The 20,218-nt window shown below is 49.9% G+C and overlaps 1 long non-coding RNA gene across 2 annotated transcripts in view; it reads right to left on the bottom strand.

The window, feature by feature from the left end:
• The window catches only part of LOC144807876 (uncharacterized), a 49,915-nt gene that overhangs the window by 14,346 nt on the left and 15,351 nt on the right, over positions 1-20,218 (bottom strand). The window contains exon 1 of one of the 2 annotated variants that reach the window (XR_013606490.1): positions 17,538-17,668. The exons of the other annotated variant lie outside the window; for it this stretch is intronic. This is a non-coding gene — a long non-coding RNA (uncharacterized LOC144807876). Of the gene's footprint in view, positions 1-17,537; positions 17,669-20,218 lie in introns of those variants that run through there. 2 annotated transcript variants of the gene reach the window in all.

The following is a 20,218-nucleotide window of genomic DNA, read 5'->3' as shown; positions in this document are numbered from 1 at the left end:
TAAGATGCAGCTTGGATTGGGTCACTGGACGGGACAGCGCGGGGGAATGCTGCTCCTTCCGCCTTAGCTGTAAAGATGCGATAAGCTTCCCATATATATGTTGTAAAGGCGATATTCAGAGCTATGTTTTCTGGGCACAGAGAGGTGATAATTGCCTGTCTACAGGTCCGAACACCCAACCTGTTCCACTCTGCTCCGAGTTTACGTCTACGTTGGGACGTAAGTGCGGGGCATAAGCAAACCACGTGCTCTAGCGTTTCAGTTGTCATGCCGCACCCTTTGCAAGTTAGATCTTCCGTGGTACGCTGCCATATGGGCAGATCTTTTTAAAAACGCCAAACCCCCAATCTGATGGCCAGAAAACTCCGCTTTAAGTGCAATGAATAAGAACAGGAGAGGTAAGTAGCCGGGGATATGCGCCCATAAGAGTTCATGACTGACCATGCATGACTGCGTCTGCGGAGTAGCGCTTTGTCCATAATGAGCGAGCACATTCTGACGCTCTTTTTGATACATGTTTTAAATGCTGTCATGCTGGGATTGAGGGCCCATAGATCACCCGCAGCCATTTCGCGGATAGAGTCTGTAAACAGGCGGCCATACGAGCCCCCAGGGTTCTTCTGACTAATCTCCAACCAAACTAGAGACTCTAAAGTACCTATAGCTGCTTTTCTAAGTTTGTGACAAAGGTTTAGATATGTGCCGGTGTTGAAAGCCTCATGATTTAAAAGCCCAGTTCTCGCCTGATCTGGGCAGCAGAGGCAGATTTGGGCGAATGTAGCACTTTTTTCTAAATCTTGGTCACAAGTTGGTTCAGAGTTGTGTTTAGCTTACCCCTAAATATTTCATTACCATACGTACGGATGGGTGCGATTTTTGCTCTCAAAATTTCCAGTAGGAATGAGAGGGTTGGACCGGACAGCTCTTTAGCAAGCTTAGATAAATTAACCTGTAGGATTGTGGCTTTTACTGCAATTTCATCACGCTGTTTGAAGAAGTTACCCCTGGAATCAAAGTGGACCCCTAGGTATTTATATGAGCGTCCTGTTAGATTATTATTATTGTTATATGACCACACACCGCCACCTTTGCGTTTCCTTCCAAAGGACACAACTTGGGTTTTCTTTAAGTTTACCTCAAGTTGATTCTTAATTGTGTAACTGTGTAGCCTGTCCAAAAGCCTTTGAAGCCCGACCCGAGTAAGGCTAAAAAGAACCAGATCGTCGGCATAAAGAAGCTTGCTTATTGCTACGCCTCCAACCTCAGGGGGGTGACTGTTTATTTCATCAAGTGTGACCGGCAGGTCTGCAATGAACAGGTTAAAAAGGAGGGGGGCCAGCACGCACCCCCGTTTGACTCCTCTGGTTGTCATGATTTTCCGTGAGAGGTGCGTGCCGGACCCTAGCTTCACCTGAACCCAGGTGTGTGAGTGAAGTTGGATTATCACATCCAGAGGTTTTTCAGGGATCCCCATTTTTTCAGTTTACCCCATAGAGCTGCCCTTGGGACCCCATCAAACGCGGCTATGAAAATCAACAAAACAACAGTGCACAGATCTTGATGATAAAAGCGTTTGTCGATGATTATAGACAATGTAAGCAAGTTAGTCTCGGTCCCTGAATTGGCAGTAAAGCCTGTTTGGTTCATTGGTAACAAATCACGCTGTTCTGCCCATCCCTTCAGCTCCTTCTGAAGAATGCCTGCGTAATGCTTTGCCTCGATGTCAAGGACTGCAATTAATCTATAGTTGCTTGGAGTGGCACGGGAGCCTGATTTATGGATTGGGTGAATTATAGCCCCGCGCCAGGAATCTGGAACAGTTGAAGTCCTAAGCACAAAGTTAAACAAGGTGGTTAAGTGCCCCGACCAAAGAGCTTTGTTGGATTTGAACAGTCTCCGAGGCAAAGCGTTTGGGCCCGGAGCCCCGTCTGATCTTGCTTTTGACACAGCGTTGGCGACCATTTCTACGTTGATCTTAATGTCATCTGTACAATAGCCTGCACAGTTTGTGTTCTTGCGCCTGCAGATGCTTTAGGGTGCTTCTACCGCTTTAGGGGAGCTGCTTCCTGTTGTCACTGTGCTTTACGGGGACCTGAAGTGGTCGGTCAGGAAGGCAGCCCAGTCTGATTCCTGCATGTTTGCCGATCCATCTTTTGATGACCCCGAGTTGGAGCGGTTGATCAAGGCCCAAAATGTTCTCACATTGCGGTTTTTGCTTTCCCAAAGGAGCTTGGCCCATAGCTGGTTTTGATATAGACGTTTGTCTTTGTGTGGCCATCCTGAATAATTTTTGCGCTAATTTGTACACATGACTGAGATCATTATTTCCTGGGGATTTTGTAAGTGTCCGCAAGGCGTTGTTCCGGGCTTTCTTCAGCGTCCTCGACTGGGTTGTGAGTGAGAACTGCCGGATTGTGCTGGCATTGTGTTGGTGCGGTTTAACAGGAAAAAGCGTGACCAGTTGTACGCAGAGAGTCGTCCATACGGCAATCGGGGAAGCTGTCTGATCTGTGACCCCATTGATGAGAGCCAAACATGTCTTCATGATGTTAGGGCTTATATCATCGCTCCATTTTAAGCACCTCAGATTCTCGGTGTAGATCCCAGTACAAGTACTTTAGGCAGACGAATGGTACTCCGGCTTTATTAAGAATGATGACCTGTGGACGGTGATCACTTTCCCGTCGTGGTTGGATACTAAAGCTGGCCAGATGATGGAACAGGTCTGAGTTGCAAATAGAGAAGTCCAGGAAGGTTTTCTTGTGCCCGTTTGTCCAGGTCCAGTTTGGGGGGGGATGCGGAAGGGGGGGTCCAGTGTCCTTCCGTTCATTACCAGGTATCCAGCGCTGTAGAGTTGTAACACGAGGAGCTCCCCCAGGGCACAATGGGCTTGATTTGGAGCATTAGATTGGTCTGGCACCTCCAGTTGAGTAAATGGAGAAGGTCCGTCAAGATCTGTAGGTTTGCCCTGGAAGAGATTTGTGTTGGAAGTCCCCCGTCGCTATGCAGTCCGAATCGGGGTGGTCAGTGGCCAAATCGCTCATGATTGTGGATAAGCGTGCCAGATGTCCTTTTTTTGTCCGCGTGCTTGGGTTGATATACACATTGAGGAGAAGGAGTGAGCGTTGCTTGGACCATGATTTAATTTTAACCCCAATTAGCCAGTCTTCCTCAAAGTTTAGCGGAACAATCAGGCCTTTTAGGGTATTTGAAACATAGATTGACAGACCCCCTTTTGGGTGGCCATAGCGGCAGACTGATTCCTGGCTTCCATACTTCAATAAACCCTGTGACTGGTGAGCTTTGGGTGGCCCATGTTTCTTGCAGGGCAATTAGTGCATGCCCGTATATGAAGGAGTGTGTCTCTAGATTGGTTAATTTGTGCTGGAGGCCACTGATGTTCCATGAACACAATGTGAAAACGGAGTCGGTCTTTGTCACAGATTTTTGGAGGTATGGTAGTACCGGTGCTTTGTGTTTTTGATCCACTGAAAGCACATCCTGCGGTCAGACTGTTTTCCCGCATGACAGGACAGCCGGAAGCCATCCCCATCCCTGGATGTTGTCGGGGTCGTGTTCCCCAGTAGAGGGGGGGTGTCTGTGTCTGTGATCCCCAGCGCGTTTTTTAGGATTGAGTAAGGCTTAGTTTTGTTGCCAGCTGGGAGACTTTCTGCTTTTGTTCCTGCTCCTGGCCGATTTAAAAACACTGAGGGGTAGCCAGGGGTGGAGTAAGGGTAAATTCTGATGCCCCAATCCCGGAAAGTGGCTTTATGGTCTATAAACACTCCTGCCCAGTAAGGTGATCTAAAGAACACCAGGGTTGCCTCAGAAGGTTGGTAGCCCCTTGGGGGCAGGAATTCAATTGAGTCTATATCATCCGATAATAGTGCTTCAAACCCCGGGATGTCGTTTACTAGTTTTAATATATTTGACCTGTTAAGGGTATCATACCTCCCCCTTGATTTATATTCGGGGACTAATAGGATCGAAGTATGTTTTAGGTCACTTTTGATCCCTGTGTGGCCTTGGAATTTGGTTGAGCCGGGGACTTTTTCAGGGGGGACCCCTACATCTACTCTTTGATGGGTGTTAGAAGCGGCTGTCTCTAGTTGGCAGAGGTATACACTTCTGACAAATAGGGACACACCTTTTCTAGTCAGGGCAAGGGGATAACACACTTAGATATCCCCTGCTCACCCCCTTGGTAGCTTGGCAAAGCAGACAGGCTTATCTCAGAGGCAGTGCGTTAAGCATTTATGACCACATACAGTAATAAAGTGAATACACTACAAATGGACACAACACAGTAGTATTATAAAAAATAAGGATTTTTATATAAGGCTTAGCACAAGACCAAATAACGACAAAAATATACCACAGTCTTAATAAATACTCTTGGAAGGAAAAATAATAGTTCAAGCACGGTTTCTTCTTAGCACAAAGTCTTTAGTATCAAAAGCAACTCTTCTTCTTTAAAACACAGTTCTTGGCAACAATGTAACCCACACGGGAGTCACACGACGTCGAGGCAAAGTTAATCCAAAGGTTCGGCGTCGACAGCGAGGAGCGCTACGTCGAGCCCGGAGTCGCACAGCCCCCAACAACACAGTACCTTGGAAAAGTGAAGCACTCGATCAGCGGCGTCGAGATGTCCGGTGTCGCGTCTTCGACGTCGATCGGGCCTCGGAGTCGGGGCGATCTGCAGCGGCGTCGACCGAAGTCAGGCAGGAGCAGCGCTCACGAGGTGAAGCAGGATACGGCGTCGTCGATGTTGCAAGAGTGAGCAGCGCTCACGGCGTCGAGAGGGCTCGATGTTGATGCGATCAGCGACGGTGTTGACACAGGGTCACTTGGAGCTGGAGCCGAACTCGCTACTCACTGGCGTCGCTACTGGCGTCGATCGGGCCCGGCGGCCGGCGTCGAAGGTGCGGGACACTGGAGCCGTTACTCACGATGTCGAGCTGAATTCGGCGTCGTCGAGATTGCTGGATTCTTCAGAGGTGTTGGGTTTTCAGTTCCAGCAACAAGCACTTTCAGCAAATAAATGAAGTCCTTGGCCCAGGAGACTCAATCAATCAATCAGGTCATTTGTAGAGCGCACTACTCACCCGTAGGGTCTCAAGGCGCTGGGAGGGGGGGGGGGTGCCGCTACTGCTCGAACAGCCAGGTCTTGAGCTTCTTCCTGAAGGAGAGGTGGTCTTGGGTCAGGCGCAGATTGGTCGGAAGTGAGTTCCAGGTCTTGGCTGCCAGGTAGGAGAAGGATCTTCCTCCTGTTGTCGCTCTTCGGATGCGGGGGACGGCGGCGAGGGCGAGGTTGGTTGATCTGAGGAGGCGCTTGGGAGTGTAGAAGCTGATCCGGTTGTTGAGGTAGCTCGGGCCTTGGTCGTGTAGGGCTTTGTGCGCGTGGGTGAGGAGCCGGAAGGTGATTCTCTTGTTGACCGGGAGCCAGTGCAGATCTCTCAGGTGTCCGGTGATGTGGCTGCGTCGGGGGATGTCGAGGATGAGTCTCGCCGAGGCGTTCTGGATCCGCTGGAGTCTCTTCTGGAGTTTGGCCGTGGTTCCGGCGTAGAGGGCGTTGCCGTAGTCCAGTCGGCTGGTGACGAGGGCTTGGGTGACCGTCTTCCTCGTCTCGGTGGGGATCCACCGGAAGATCTTACGTAGCATGCGCAGGATGTTGAAGCATGACGAGGAGACGGCGTTGACTTGTCTGGTCATGGAGAGGGAGGAGTCCAGGATGAAGCCCAGGTTCCGTGCGTGGTCTGTCGGTTTGGGTGCGGTGCCCAGGGCGGGGGGCCACCAGGAGTCGTCCCAGGCGGAGGGCGTGGAGCCCAGGATGAGGACCTCCGTCTTGTCTGAGTTCAGTTTCAGGCGGCTGGTCGTCATCCATTCGGCTACGTCTCTCATCCCTTCGTGCAGGTTGGCTCTGGCGGTGGCGGGGTCGTTGGTCAGGGAGAGGATCAGCTGGGTGTCGTCGGCGTAGGAGATGATGTTCAGGTTGTGTTGGCGTGCGATGGCCGCGAGGGGGCTCATGTAGACGTTGAAGAGGGTTGGGCTCAGCGAGGATCCTTGGGGTACGCCGCAGATGACTTTGGTGGCCTCTGACTTGTACGGTGGTAGGCGGACTCTTTGTGTTCTTCCGTCGAGGAAGGAGGTGATCCATTCCAGTGCCTTCTCCTGGATTCCGATGTTGCTGAGGCGCTGTACTAGGGTGCGGTGGCAGACAGTGTCGAAAGCCGCGGAGAGGTCCAGGAGGATGAGGGCCGCTGTTTCTCCGTTGTCCATCAGAGTTCGAAGGTCGTCGGTGGCGGCGATGAGGGCGGTCTCCGTGCTGTGGTTCGCTCGGAAGCCGGACTGTGAGGGGTCGAGGGATCCATTCGTCTCGAGGAAGGCGGCCAGCTGTTTGTTGACGGTCTTCTCGATGACTTTGGCCGGGAACGGGAGGAGCGAGATGGGACGGTAGTTCTTGAGGTCGGTGGGGTCTGCTGTGGGTTTCTTGAGGAGAGCGCTGATTTCGGCGTGCTTCCAGCTCTCAGGGAAGGTGGCGGCGTCGAAGGAGGTGTTGATGATGTCCCGCAGGTGGGGTGCGAGGACAGCGTCGGCCTTGTTGAAGACGTGGTGAGGGCAGGGGTCAGTCGGAGATCCGGAATGGATGGAGTTCATGGTGCGGATGGTGTCTTCGGTGCTGATCGGGGTCCAGGTGCGGAGGGTGGTGGATGGTGGAGTCGTTGCGGTTGTGGCTTGCGTTGGTTGGTTGTTGAAGCTGTTGTGTATGTCCGTGATTTTGTTGTGGAAGTAGGACGCGAGGGAGTTGCAGAGGTCTTGCGACGGGGTGATGTCGTTGTTTCCGGCGTTGGGGTTGGAGAGCTCTTTCACGATGTTGAAGAGTTCCTTGCAGTTGTGTGCGTTGTTGTCCAGCCGGTCCTTGTATGCATTTTTCTTGGTGGCGCGGATCAGTTGGTGGTGTTTCCGGGTGGCGAGTTTGAGGGTGGCCATGTTGTCCGTCGTTGGTTCCCTTCTCCAGGCTTTCTCGAGGGCTCGACAGTTCTTCTTGGAGCACTTGAGTTCGTCGGTGAACCATGGTGTTTTTCTGCTGCAGGATCTGCTGGGCGGGGTCCTCAGAGGGGCGAGTTCGTCCGCGCAGTTGCTGATCCACTTCGTGAGGTTGTCGGCGGCCTGGCTGGGGTTCGCTGAGTTGTCGGGAGGGTGCTGGCTCAGGGAGGCGGTGAGCTGGTCGGCTGTGATCTTGTTCCAGCTTCTTCGAGCAACCTGTTGCTGGAGGTGGTGGATCGTCGTTCTTCTGAAGGTGAAGTGGACGCAGCTGTGGTCCGTCCAGTGGAGTCCTGTTGCGTGGCTGAAGGTGACGTCTTTGCTGGAAGAGAAGACGGCGTCGAGTGTGTGTCCGGCGAGGTGGGTGGGGGTGGTCACCAGTTGCTTGAGTCCGAGGTTGTCGAGGTTGTCGAGCAGGGTGGTGGTGTTGCGGTCGTTGTTGTTCTCAAGGTGGAAGTTGAGGTCCCCCAGGAGGATGTAGTCGGCGGAGGGGAGAGCGTGCGGGCTGACGAAGTCGGCGATGTCCTCGCTGAATCGTGTGCGTGGTCCCGGGGGTCGGTAGATCAGGGTGCCTCTGAGGGTGGTCTTCGGGTTGGTGTGGATCTGGAAGTGCAGGTGTTCAGCGGTGGTGAGGGTGTCGTCGGTGTTGGTCGTGATGCGGATGGTGTCTCTGTGGATGATGGCGATGCCTCCTCCGGTCTGGTTGTCGCGGTCCCTCCGGGTGATCTTGTAGCCCTCTGGGATGGCGATGGCGATGTCTGGGGCTGAGGAGGCGTTCATCCAGGTCTCGGTGATGAAGGCAACGTCGGGGGCGGTGGTGTCGAGCAGGTTCCAGAGTTCTACGGCGTGTCTGTGGACGGAGCGGGTGTTGAGCAGGATGCACTTGAGGTGGGTGCTGCTGGAGTTCGGCTTGGCGGGTGCAGGGAAGGTCCGGATGCAGGTGAACTTGCAGGCGAGGCAGCTGAAGGGTCCGTGGGTGTGCTTCGGGGCGGCTCGGTGACATCCTGGGATGTGGCCGGTGTTGAGTGCGACGAGGTCGGAGGCGCTGTAGGTTCGTCGGGTCGGCTTCCGTCGGTGGGGGCCAGGGGTCCTGGCGCTGGGCGCGGTCCAGGCGCGGACGGGCGCAGACGGGCTTACCTTTGGCGCGCCTTCGGCGCACAATCGGCGCGCCCGCTGCGCGTCAACGCTGCGCGTTCGCACGGTCGCCATTTAAGGCCAAGTGCGCGGGTGGGCGGAGCAGCTGGGAGGCGGGAGCGGGGAGGGAAACAGAAGAAAAAAGGGGCGGGGCTAAGGCGGTGGCGGGAAGCGGGAGCGGGGGGCGGCGAGATGGGCAGATGCACAGACAGGCACAAATGCAGGAAAATACGGGCAAAAAGTCAGACAAACACGAAGGAAACAAGCACAATTTTAGGCAAAATACGGGCAAAAAGTCAGGCAAACACGAAGGAAACAAGCACAATTTTAGGCAAAATACGGGCAAAAAGTCAGGCAAACACGAAGGAAACAAGCACAATTTTAGGCAAAATACGGGCAAAAAGTCAGACAAACACGAAGGAAACAAGCACAATTTTAGGCAAAAAGCGGGGAAAACCAAGGAGAGCGCTCAGGGCGGCAGCGAGGCCGGCGCTGAGACAGAGGCAGGCACTGGGGGCACACGCAGCAGCTGGTGGCCGTGCGGCGCGGGGGTGTCCCACAAGTGGGTCACACTCACCTGTGTCGCACGGTCGCCATTTAAGGCCAAGTGCGCGGGTGGGCGGAGCAGCTGGGAGGCGGGAGCGGGGAGGGAAACAGAAGAAAAAAGGGGCGGGGCTAAGGCGGTGGCACTTCTTCCAGCCCTTGGAGATTTTCTTTAGCAAAGCTTGAGAGTACACACTCAGTTCCTCTCTCCTGGTTCCTTGGCAAAAATAAAGAAGCAACTGCAGGATTCCCCCTACAAACAGCACTCTGGCAGAAGGGGTAGGCAGTCCTTGGCTCAGCAGGCTTCTTGTCCTTGGTTCAGGTTTCCTTGTCAGAAGTGATCTGAATTCTTGGTTCAGGGGTCCTTCTCTTATACCCCTTTTTGGCTTTGATCCCTTTGCCCATGCAGGGGAATTTCCCCCCATCTCGGGTTTGTTGTGGGTGTTGCCAGGCCGAGGCACCTGGCCTATTCACTGTGCAGGGCAGAGTCTTCAGCCGCCCAGCAGGAGCGGAGCCAGCATTGTCACTGGCAGGGGCAGGGCCATCAGTCGCCCGGTAGGAGGTGGGGCCAGGAAAGTCCCTGGCAGGCACAGAGTCATCAGTCGCCTGGCAGGGGGGCTGAGCCAGCATTGTATCAGGCAGGGCAGGCTATCAGGAGCTACTCTTCCCCTACTCTCAATGCAAATGCCCCACTCATCCCACACTGACTCATTCAGACCTCTGGAGCCACCCAGCTCCTGTCACACGCACACCAGAACCAGCAGAGACCGGTAGACAGTTAGACAAGAAAATAGCTACTTCCTAAAAGTGCTATTTTCAAACAGAGTCCAAAAACCATCCACCCAAACGGATGCGTTATCAAACCCTGAGTTCAGGGATACCAAACTCGACATTGCACCATGCTCCCCGAGCCCGCTAGGATTATAGCATTAATAATCCCGGCAGCCCATTCTAACTGATGGAGAGCAGGTAACCTTACAATAGTGAAAAACGAATATGGCTGAAATTCACTATTAGGACATGCCAACCTTGTCAGGCTTGTCCTACCTTATGCTTACAATGCACCCTGCCCTTGGGCCTACCATAGGGGTGACTAACATGAAGTTAAGGGAAGGTTTAGGGACTGGCAAGTAGGTGTACTTGCGCAGTCCTCGTGACAGTCAGACTGCACGTGGTCTAGGAATGGTAGACCTTCAGACATACTTTTACTAGGCCGCTCTTGTGGGTGGCACAACACGTGCTGCAAGCCCACGAGCAGCATTTGTATTTACAAGCCCTGGCACTCTTGGTGCACTCTACTAGGGACTAATAGTAAACCAAATAAGCCAAACATGGAATTCAATCAATACAGCAATTTCACATAGGGAGCACTTGCACTGTGGCACTGATCAGCAGTGGCACAGTGCCCAAAGCAGTATACCAGCAAAAACATCGTAAACAGAGGAGGCAAACAGAAAAAACTGGAGGAGAGACTCATGCCAATGATGCCAGTTCTAACAATGGGGAAGAGGCTGATGTTGAGATCCTGGCCACGTTACCTGCCTGGTTTGCAGATTTGTTGATTTGTGAATGAAGATTGTTTTTAAAGGAGTGGTATCAGTATTGAATTTTTCTTGCTCTGCCAAAGGAGGTTGAAGGGCTGGTTGGGGAGGTAAAATCGATGCCTATGTGCCTCAAGGTGGGAGAATCCTTGAGTGGTGCCCTTGGCTTTCCTGTATCGAGCTGTGGATCAGGTCCCTCTGTTTGTGCAGGAGCCCCCGAGGGACCCAATGGGGTACTTGGGGCACGACCGCATGAGGAGGGATTTTGACCGGGACTTGGGGATAGGCCCCCTAGTGGATCATTGCGCGCTGTATTTATAGGGGTTGGAGGTGTTGATGAAATGTTTACACCTGCCTTCTTAAAAGTCGTGAAGACGGGAAATAATTTCTGGGGGGCAGATGTTTCTTTGACTTTAAGTTTATTTCTATGTTTGCGTTGGTGTTTGCGCTCTCTCTTGGAAAGAGGAGGCATAGGAGCGGACTGTATTTCTAAGTTGAGGGATTCAGAGGTCACCAGGCTACCTTGGTGCTCTCCCCCGTTAGGGCAGGTGTAGTTTACTAGCCCGATTGGGACCGGAGCTGGGGTCCTTAAGGGCAATTGGTGTAGAGGTGGTGTTTGGTTATTGTATTAAACAAGTGGGAGGTTCCCCTGTAATTTTTAGCAGGGAGGGGGATCTTGACCGCAGAAAAAGTAAGGTGTCCCTGACTCTTTTAGATTGGCGGATTTGAGATAGTCAACTAAATATTTATGGACATGGTCTAGCTTTACAGAAATAAATCTCTATATCTTCATATGCATTGCGGCAATATAACACTAGGCGGAGTTGAATTGCTGGGCTACAACTCGATTCAATTAAACAACTGAATATAGCACTCAAACAATTTAGTCATGTTAAAAAAACATAGAATTTATTATTACCCTCCCAATTGGGTTACAATCTAAAAACATCCATAACATCCATATAGTTAAAAACACCACCTGACGTGGTCATACAATGCAAGTATTAAAAAACAGTCAAAGTTACAACAACAGTCGACGCAGCGTTTCGGTGCTTTGTTTTCTTTTTGACACCTTCTTCAGGACCTTAAAAACATTTGACTCCAGTATCTCTGTGTACTTTACGGTAGATTCGTTTCAGATGATTGCTACACGTACTATGAGTTGCTCAGGTCTTTCATATATCCTCGAGCTCTCATTAACGAGATATAGTCTTCTAGTTGCACGAAGGAGCCACCGTTGGTGGGGAAGGAACTTCTTATAGTCTTATTTTCTGTTTCTGAATCTGGCCAATTCGTGAATGGACACTGTTCATGTTAGTCTGGTTGCTTCTTACCATTTGTCCAGAAGCCGTTCTCCTTATTAGGATTTATCACTCTCGCATTTAGAATTCGGCCTCCCTGCTCCTCCGTGCTGTCGTCTTCCTGGAAATTCGAATGTTATATTGCCGCAATCCATATGAAGATATAGAGATTTATTTCTGTAAAGCTAGACCATGTCCAAAAATATTTAGTTGACTATCTCAAATCCGCCAATCTAAAAGAGTCAGGGACACCTTACTTTTTCTGTTTGGTTATTGCCATCGCCTATTTGAGGATCTTGATCCCCACTTGTCTGGGGAGCAGATACAAGGGATGACTGGATGTTATCAGTTTCTAAACACGAGTTTGTAGTGGTTTGCTGTTTCTTGTGTAGGTTTTTTTGCGAGCCGCCTTCTTTCAGCTGCTTAACCTAGTCTATAACGATGGAGAGGATGGCTGGCAAAGAGGAGAGTGAGTCAATAATTGGTGAGCAGCAGCAAACCGACTGTACTAGTTTTGAGGATGATTGTGCGTCGATGATTAAATTATTCAGTTTGTCTAGTTTATTGACGATCCCTGCTGTAAATACTGCTAGCGTGTTCAATAAGTCAACCTGCGTGTCCAGTTTATCTGAATGGTAGTTTAATGCAATAACTGTCGATTGGAATGTTTGAAGTAGTTGGGGCCAAAGACTGTGTAGTAAGTACTTCTTGCTGTTTGATTATTTTTGGGCTTGGAGTAGAAGGGGTTTGCGAATTTTTCAGAAAAAGGGACAAGTCCGCTAGGTTGTGATCGTTTATATCAGGTTTAAAGGGAGATTTAGGTGTAGTTATTTTTGCTGTTAGTGGTGAAAGCAGGCATTGTTGTTGATTGGGCAGGACCGGACTTTCCTTTGGAGGACTATTGGTGTCCAGCTGGGGGGGGGGGTTATCAATAACATTGTTAGATGCCTGGTTGGAGAACGTGTGAATTTGTGGAAAAAGTAATTGGCGGTGAGAAGCTGAAATAACCTCCTCTGGGATGTTAAAATGGTGAGATAACTGAGATGGTGAGGTCACTAGCTGGCTTGCTTGGGGGAGTGCGTCGGTGGTTGGCGGCCCAGCGGGCGGTGAGGTGCAACCTGCCTCTTGCTTGTTGGAGGCAAGTGGTGGATGGGGCTGTATCAATGGAGGCTGGTTGCCTGATGGCAAATCTTCCACCGTCCTCCCGCCACCCTCTAGGGCTAGTCTCAGGTCGTTAAATACAGACCCGAAGATGAATACTTCTTGGTCGGGCCGACGTTTTAGTAGTTGTTGAAAACAGCATTTGCGGTGAGAGCGTGTTTAACTTTACAGATTTTGCCAAATATCCTGTATGTCCGATGCTGCCGGAGTTCGTAGCCTCCCCCAGTTGAGGGGGAGAAGTAGCCATTGGTGAACCCGGCACTTTTTTAAAGCAGTCCAGTAGCGACCGGGGTTTTGGCCCGCTCAAGGCTTGTGCCTGGCCAAGGATCTTGTTGTTCTTGCTGAGGTGTTGCTTCCCAGATGCGGGCAAAGTTTGGAGCTTCGGTGAATTACGAGGGCTCGTAATAGTGGTTTCTAGGACCGCCTCCGGTTTAGCCTTCTTTTTTGGCGCTGTAGTGGTTGTTTTTCTAACTCTCCCCGATCTCATTGCTTCTGTTAGGAGGCCAGATCGCAAGGGAAGGGACCGCTGGTGGTGGAACCAATAAAATGGTGACTTCATCTAGAGTTTCCGGTCTTCCCTTGGGAGGTTCTACTAGCTGCTGGCTCCTAAATTGAACGTAAAGACGTGGGGAGCAATGGGAGGCAGGATCACCTTTTGCCTCTCTGGCAGGATTTCCAAGTTTTACTTGTCTATCTTGTGTCGGAGGGGTCAAACTGCCAAGGAGTCTGCTGTTACTGCTGTTGTTGCTGTTTGTTACAGGGGACGTTATAGGGGACGCACGCGAGGCTGCCCCCCCGACTACCCCTGCTCGCACCTCTCCCCCTCCGTGACTACCTCCCCTACCCTCTAGGTGTAGATTTTGTGTAGCCTCTTGACTGACGGTGCGTATACTACATACGGTAAGGCTGCGATGATGTAGAGTAGGATGAATACATTCCCTGCTGGTATCCTCCTCTGAAAGAGGATTGGCCTCTACCTTTAGAGCCTTGAAAAGGAACTTCCTATATTGTAGTGTTCCTAATGATTGCGCTGTATCAGTATCTTTTTTGATACCTTGCAGTACCTAGCCTATGTGATTTCCGAAAAAATCCTCTCCATTGAAAGGAAGGTCCAAGATCTTATTTTGGACTTCCGGCCTGAACGCTGTCACTCTCAGCCATCCTTGTCTGCACAGGACCGCCGCTCCTCCCAACGATCTGAAGGCTGTGGTTGCGATGTCCATGTCCATAGCACAATCTATGACTTCAGCCGAAGTCCTTTCTCCCTCTTGCAGAATCTTGGTCTGTCAGCCTCTGGAATGCAGGAGGCGAGAGGTCACACCACATCTGCCTATCGTACCTGCCTAGAATGGCCAGGGCATTCAAAGCTTTAACTAACAGGGCAGACAGAGGAAAACCTCTTTCCCGCATTGTCCAATCTCCTACGCTCTCTGTCCGGAGGTGTCGTAATAGGAGCGGACTGATTCCTGGTCTTCTGCTGAGCCGCCTGGGTTATGACGGAGTCCAGCTTGGGGTGGCCTAGAAGACAAGCTGGAGCATCCGAAGGTGCCTTATATTTTTTGTCCAGTCTGGGAAGTACTGGAGTCACCATTGCCGGTGTCTCCAGGACTTTCAGGCCCTCTTTCCATAGATGATCGACAATCGGTAGGGACCGAAATGTACTACGATAAGTTTCCTTGAAGTCGTAAAAGAAACATTCTGCTTTGTCTGTGGACATGGTGAGTGTGAATCTGTTTGTGGCTCTCTCCATTAAATTATGAAAACCACTGATGTACTCACGTGGTGAATCAACAGGTTTCGGTGAAGGGGAAGAAAGCGACTAAATGAGATAATCATCCCACTCCCTGCTAGGGTCCATTATCTCTCCCTCCTCCTCATCATCATCCGTGGTCACTGGCTCTAGTTGAGATCTTGCTGGTGGAGATCTAGGCAAGGGCTCTGGTAAAATTTATCACCTACGCACTGGCGTACCTGGTAGAGCGTGGTTGAGGCGTAGTCACCTGAAATTCTATAGAGGTATGAGGAACAGGATGTCTTATAATCCTCCAGCATGAACTGCAAATCCTTTAGCAATGAAGATAGAACACTCATCCTCTCCTCCTGGCGGTATTATTGCTGGGGACGACATTAAAACCCCTCATATTCGTCCTCTGAGTCACCCTCTTGGTACTTTATTTGCAACTGCGACGGGCTACTAGCATAGCCAAAAGGACCGCCATCATCCTCCACTTCTTCTGACTCCCCCCCAACAGGTGAGATGTTACCAAAGGGGTCACCTTACTTGGTGATGGGTTCTTCCTGGCAAGAACCCATTTTCTGGGGTTTTTCCCTCTCATCGACAAATTCGGCATCGCAACCACCGACGTTATCGTTGTCAACGCTACCATCGACTATGCCGTTACTGTTGTCATTGCAGTCAACGGCGCAATTGTTACCTGTAGTCATTGTAGTCGATGCAGTCGTCACCACAGATCTCGGCATCGACACTGCCGCCGACGGTGATAAAGTCTTAGACATAAGTTTTACCTCCGATTACATAGACGCCGCCATCTTCTTCGTCGACGCTCCCGTCGACAGTGTAGATTTCTCCAATATCCCCTCAGAAGGTGTGGAGGCCGGCTTCTTGACTGAATGTTTGACTTTAGTGGGTGATTGTGGACTGTGAGCTTTTCCTCTTGTTATGTTAAGTTATATTAAATGTATACAGCGCACAGCTACTGAAAGTGTCCCGGCGCTAACTCCAGAAAGAATTAAAAATTATCCATACTCCGATGTCAATCTAAAACAGCAGCGTTTTTAGTTTTTTTTTTTAAAAGCAATGGGTCATGGATACTCCTTAGAGCCATCGGTAGTAGGTTCCAAGCCAGGGCGGCTTTGCGAACAAATGAGTTGCCGCCAAGCCTCTGGCGGATGAACCGAGGATTTTTCATTAGTAGCTGATCCGATGATCGCAGGTGCCATGAAGGTTTATAAAATCGCTTCTGCAAATAGCTAGGGCCAAGACCATGCAGAGCACGGTGAGCCATGGAAACTCCACCGGGAGCCAATGCAGAGTATGTAAATTAATGCGGCCTCTCTGTCTACGAGGCAATCCCAGTAGCAGTCTGGCGGGCGCATTTTAGACTACTTGAAGTTTCCTGGTCAAGTAAGACAGACTGCCAGCCAGCAAGGCGTTAGTGTAATCTAGGTGAGACAGAATCATTGCTCTGACCACCGTCTCCTTAGCGCTCACTGGCAGCAAAGGAAGGAATATCATTATGATTTTAAGGGTCCCCAAACATGTCCCTGTCAGCTTTTTTATCTGAGAAGAAAAGTTCAAGTCTTCATCGAACCAAACCCCTAGGTTTTTGGCCAGGCCCTTGCTCACAGTAGGGCATGGAAAGTCAGGGGGCCAGAGCCTAGCCCTGAAGTCCTTGGTATGTTTTACCCCTGAAGCATGACCCATGCTCTCCTTTTCTTTGCTTGGGGGTAGGTTTAGAGGGACTGCAGCCAGAAGACCCTAGACAGAACTTCCTTCCTGGCTTTAAGCTTTTGAAGACAAAGTAATAGCCTTCCTTCACGAGCCCTCAAAGTTTTATTTGAAAAGGTACGACATACCTTACAATCCTTTGCTTGATGATCTGGATAAAGGTAGTAGATGCAATCCTTTAAGGGTCGTCTGCATAGTGCCTTTTCTTTGAACAGGTGGCACAGGCTCTAAATAAAACCTTTTTTCTCCTTGTCAGCCATTGTAACAGTTGGAGAAATAGTAGGTAGTAAGTAAATCTGAAGAAGAAAACTCAAATCCAATCGAGATGGAGTAGAAATTGAAGAGTTTGAACAGAGCTCAAAGGAGACGCCCTAGCAAAACGTGCGTTTGAAAATCTGAGGGGCAAAAGGTTCTCTCAGAAATGTGTTCTAGAGGGTGAGGAGTTGCTTATTGGTTCAGGGACAAGTTCGGTCTATTTTACATAACGAAGGTTATAGGTTGCAAAAGGGAAATGGGCCTGGGCCTCTTTTCAGTTTGCTATACTATTGGGCATTGTTTTTTTATGTAACGGAGACTCCAGTCTCGACGACGGAGAATGAATCAGGCATGTGAAACTATGAAAGCTCCAATAGTGGAGTAAATAGAGCACTTTGGGTTTCATTGAGCCCTGAACACTTCTGGGGGAATCTCTGGACTCTGTGCATGGTATAAACTCCAAGTGGTATACCATATACAGAGCCAGCTTCCTACAACATCCAACTATTTAAACAGGGCCACACTCTGCTCTGGATCCTTTCGAAATATACACTATCGAAAAGCGAAAAAGTTGCTGTTCAGTTTTATATTGTTATGGAATCCCTAGGTCGTTTGAACAGGTCGTATTCTTCCTCCTTAAACCTCTTTAGCTTCCAGCTCACTATGCAACAGTGAAAACATTCCGACATATAATTCCTGCCATTTTTTTTTCTCTGTGGTGTGCACCCAGTGGCTTTGTCACATGTATGACAACTTTTTTCAACTCCTTTCTTTGAAATGCCCTATTTTGACCGTGCATTTCTACCTCTCATCACAATCTGTTCCACAGCATCAGTTCTCATGTTCTAAGCCATGTCCCCTTGTTGTTCTCGTGCTTACTTACCGGTTTGTGTACAAGATGCTCCGTCCCTTTGTGCAGACACTTTTTGTGTACCCTTTTGTAGCGGACCCGTTTTCCTCCGTGCCCAACAGTGTCCTTAACTTAACAGTACATCTGCAGACATGTAGTTTACTCCTTTCCATTCCCAGCCTCCACCACAATTGAAAACATAACCGGGGCAGACAAAGTCACCCTTACATCCTTACCTGGCATTAAAGTCAGTGCCCGCTCCGTAGTCTGCTGGCTTGCTTCTGCTGCCTTAACAGTAGAAATCACCTGCCCGTCGACCTGGTGTCAGTGGATTTGTGTCTTAAGCCTGTAAAACACTAAGTGGACACTGATTAACAAACCCACCCACCACCACCCATGGACCCTCCGGCCCCTTTTTGCCACCTCCCCTGCTACGCCTTATCAATCACCTCACTGCCCAAAACCTAGTCCTTCCCTCTACTGGGAGCATGTGGAACATTCTAAGAACAAAACAAAAAAAAAGACACGTCTGAAGTACCACAAAAACCTGTCCTGGAGGGTGGGTACTAGGGTAAGAAGTGGGATTTCAAAAAGACTTTATGTTTCAATTGTAAGGCAAATGGACACCTAATTGGGGGCTTTCCTGGTTCCAAAAAGGCTTCTACTAGTACACCCGCAGTTACAACTGAAGTGGTGAGTTTACAGATGGGATTCTACCGTAATCTAAAAAGTGTGGGGTTGAAGCAACTGCTCTGGCTGTCTGGCTCCGTAACCTGGACAGCCACACATCAATGGGGTTAGAGTAGAAGCACAGAGATATAGGTGCAAGTGTAACCATGGCGACTAAAAAAAAGTGGTATCCCTAGAGCAGTATTGCGCTGGACAAACTTAACTAGTCACCAATGGTGAGAACTATACTAAAGTTCATCTCATGGCTACCGTGCCCTTAAAGTGGGGAGGGGTTACTGGACAAAATTAAAAAGGTGGTTGGGTGCTTTGCCATCCCATTACAGTGTCATCTAGGGAATGATCTGGAGCCCTTAGCACGGGCCGAGGTAGAGATAATAATTCCACGCAACCATGCTGGGAATACCCGATTAGGCTGGTGTAAAAACAAGGAACACAAAGCAAAGCCCAGGGCAGAAAAGAAAAGGGGTATTGGGGCTGGAATAATGCTCCAACACTGCAAGAGAAAAGGTAAGAAGTCTGGGAAAAAAACTTCAGAGCAGCCACAAGTTTAGGTCTCCTCTCCTCTGGGAGAACACTGGTCAGACCTGGAGGAAACTGAGCCCTGGGTATCTGGGCACTCCTTTGTGGAAGACCTGTGCAACAGACAAAGATCCCGAGACCGCAAGCTGCCTCACATGAAAATGGATATTATTTTATTTTATAGTTTCATAGAGTGCAAACCAGACCCGTGAGGGTATTCCAGAGCTTTACAGGATTACGGGTGGTATACAAAGCGTACAGTAGGGAGGGACCGCTTGGGTAAAATAGGTGGATACATTATAAAAGAAAAAGGGAAAAAAAAGAGAAAAAACACGCAGTCTGAGGCCACGGGTACTTCTGGGATAAAAATTAAAACAAGTAGATACATTATAAAAGAAGGAATGCAGTCTCAACTCTTGGGTGGGATGCCCAGGAGTGCAGGAATTGGTATCATCCGTAGGAGCAGTGGATAATGCAGAGCTGGAGGGTGGAACATGTCGCTGAGGTAATAGAAATGTTATCGTTAGATGATGTATTTGCCCATTAAGAAGGATTTGGTCTCCTTTTTAAAGTGCGCCAAGGACGGAAGTTCTTGGGTAGCCCTGTGAGAGTAGAGCATCCATATTCAAGTCTGGAAATGACTAGTGCCTGGATTGCAGTTTGAAAGTAGAAACATCGAGGAAGGGTTTTAGGTTTCTGAGGTAACTCAGGTGGAATCTGGCAGTTTTGGCCAAAGAGTTCATATGGCCACGCATGTTCAGGGTGCCGTCCAGGGTTAATCCAAGGGATTTCACAGAGTCAACAATGGTAGAAGGGCAGTTTAGTGCTGTGTTGGTCTGGATTCATTCCTGGATATCTGAATTGGTTGTGGGTGGGGAGATTAGAATAAATGCAGTTTTATTCGCGTTTAAGCTGGTTGACGGTGAGCCAATGGACTGTCGGCTTCAGGGCCTCATTCTGGGAGAAAATGTCCCCAGGGGAAGAGATTTTGATGTAGATCTGTGTATCGTCGGCGTACATAAGGTAGGCGATATTGGCAGCACCTCAGTGAGTGGTTCAAGGTAAAGGTTGACGAGGGTAGGGTAGAGGGTTGATCCTTGGGGGACTCTAACCGGAGAGGGAGCGAATAGATTACCGTTGATGAGGACTCTGAGCGATTTTGGAGGAAGGATCTAAACCATTCAAGGACTGTGCCATCCAAACCCATCCTGAGTTGGAGGCGTTCAAGGAGAAATTCGTGGTTAACCGTAACAAAGGCAGAAGATAGGTCTAGGGGGATTAGCAAACCGGTTTTGGCTTGGGGGGAGGGGGAAGTCATCCACAATGTGGGTAGGATGGTTTCCATGCTGTGTCCAGGGCTGAACCCGGATTAGAAGTAATCTAGAAGGTGGGAGTGGTTGATGTGCAGGCTCAGCTGCTGTTACACACATTTTTCCAGAACTTTGGCGGCAGCTAGGCACTTAGAAGGGGAGGATCATTTAAGTGATTGTTCAGGTTTAAAGAGGCAAGATTTCGAGAGGAGTGTTAGTCATCAAATAATCAATACAATTGTAAAGCGCACTAATTACCCATGAGGGTCTCAAGGCGCTGAAGTGTGTGTGGGGGGGGGGGGAATATGCTGCTACTACTCAAAAAGACAGGTCTTGAGGAGTCTTCCGAAGGTTAGGAGGTCCTGGATCTGCCAAAAGAGGGGGGGGGGGGGGGATGG

The sequence above is a fragment of the Lissotriton helveticus genome, chromosome 1_2 (assembly GCF_964261635.1).
Source record: "Lissotriton helveticus chromosome 1_2, aLisHel1.1, whole genome shotgun sequence".
NCBI classification, from domain to species: Eukaryota; Metazoa; Chordata; class Amphibia; order Caudata; family Salamandridae; genus Lissotriton; species Lissotriton helveticus.
Note: the sequence above shows the minus strand (reverse complement) of the source record. Positions and strands in the feature narration are given on the sequence as shown.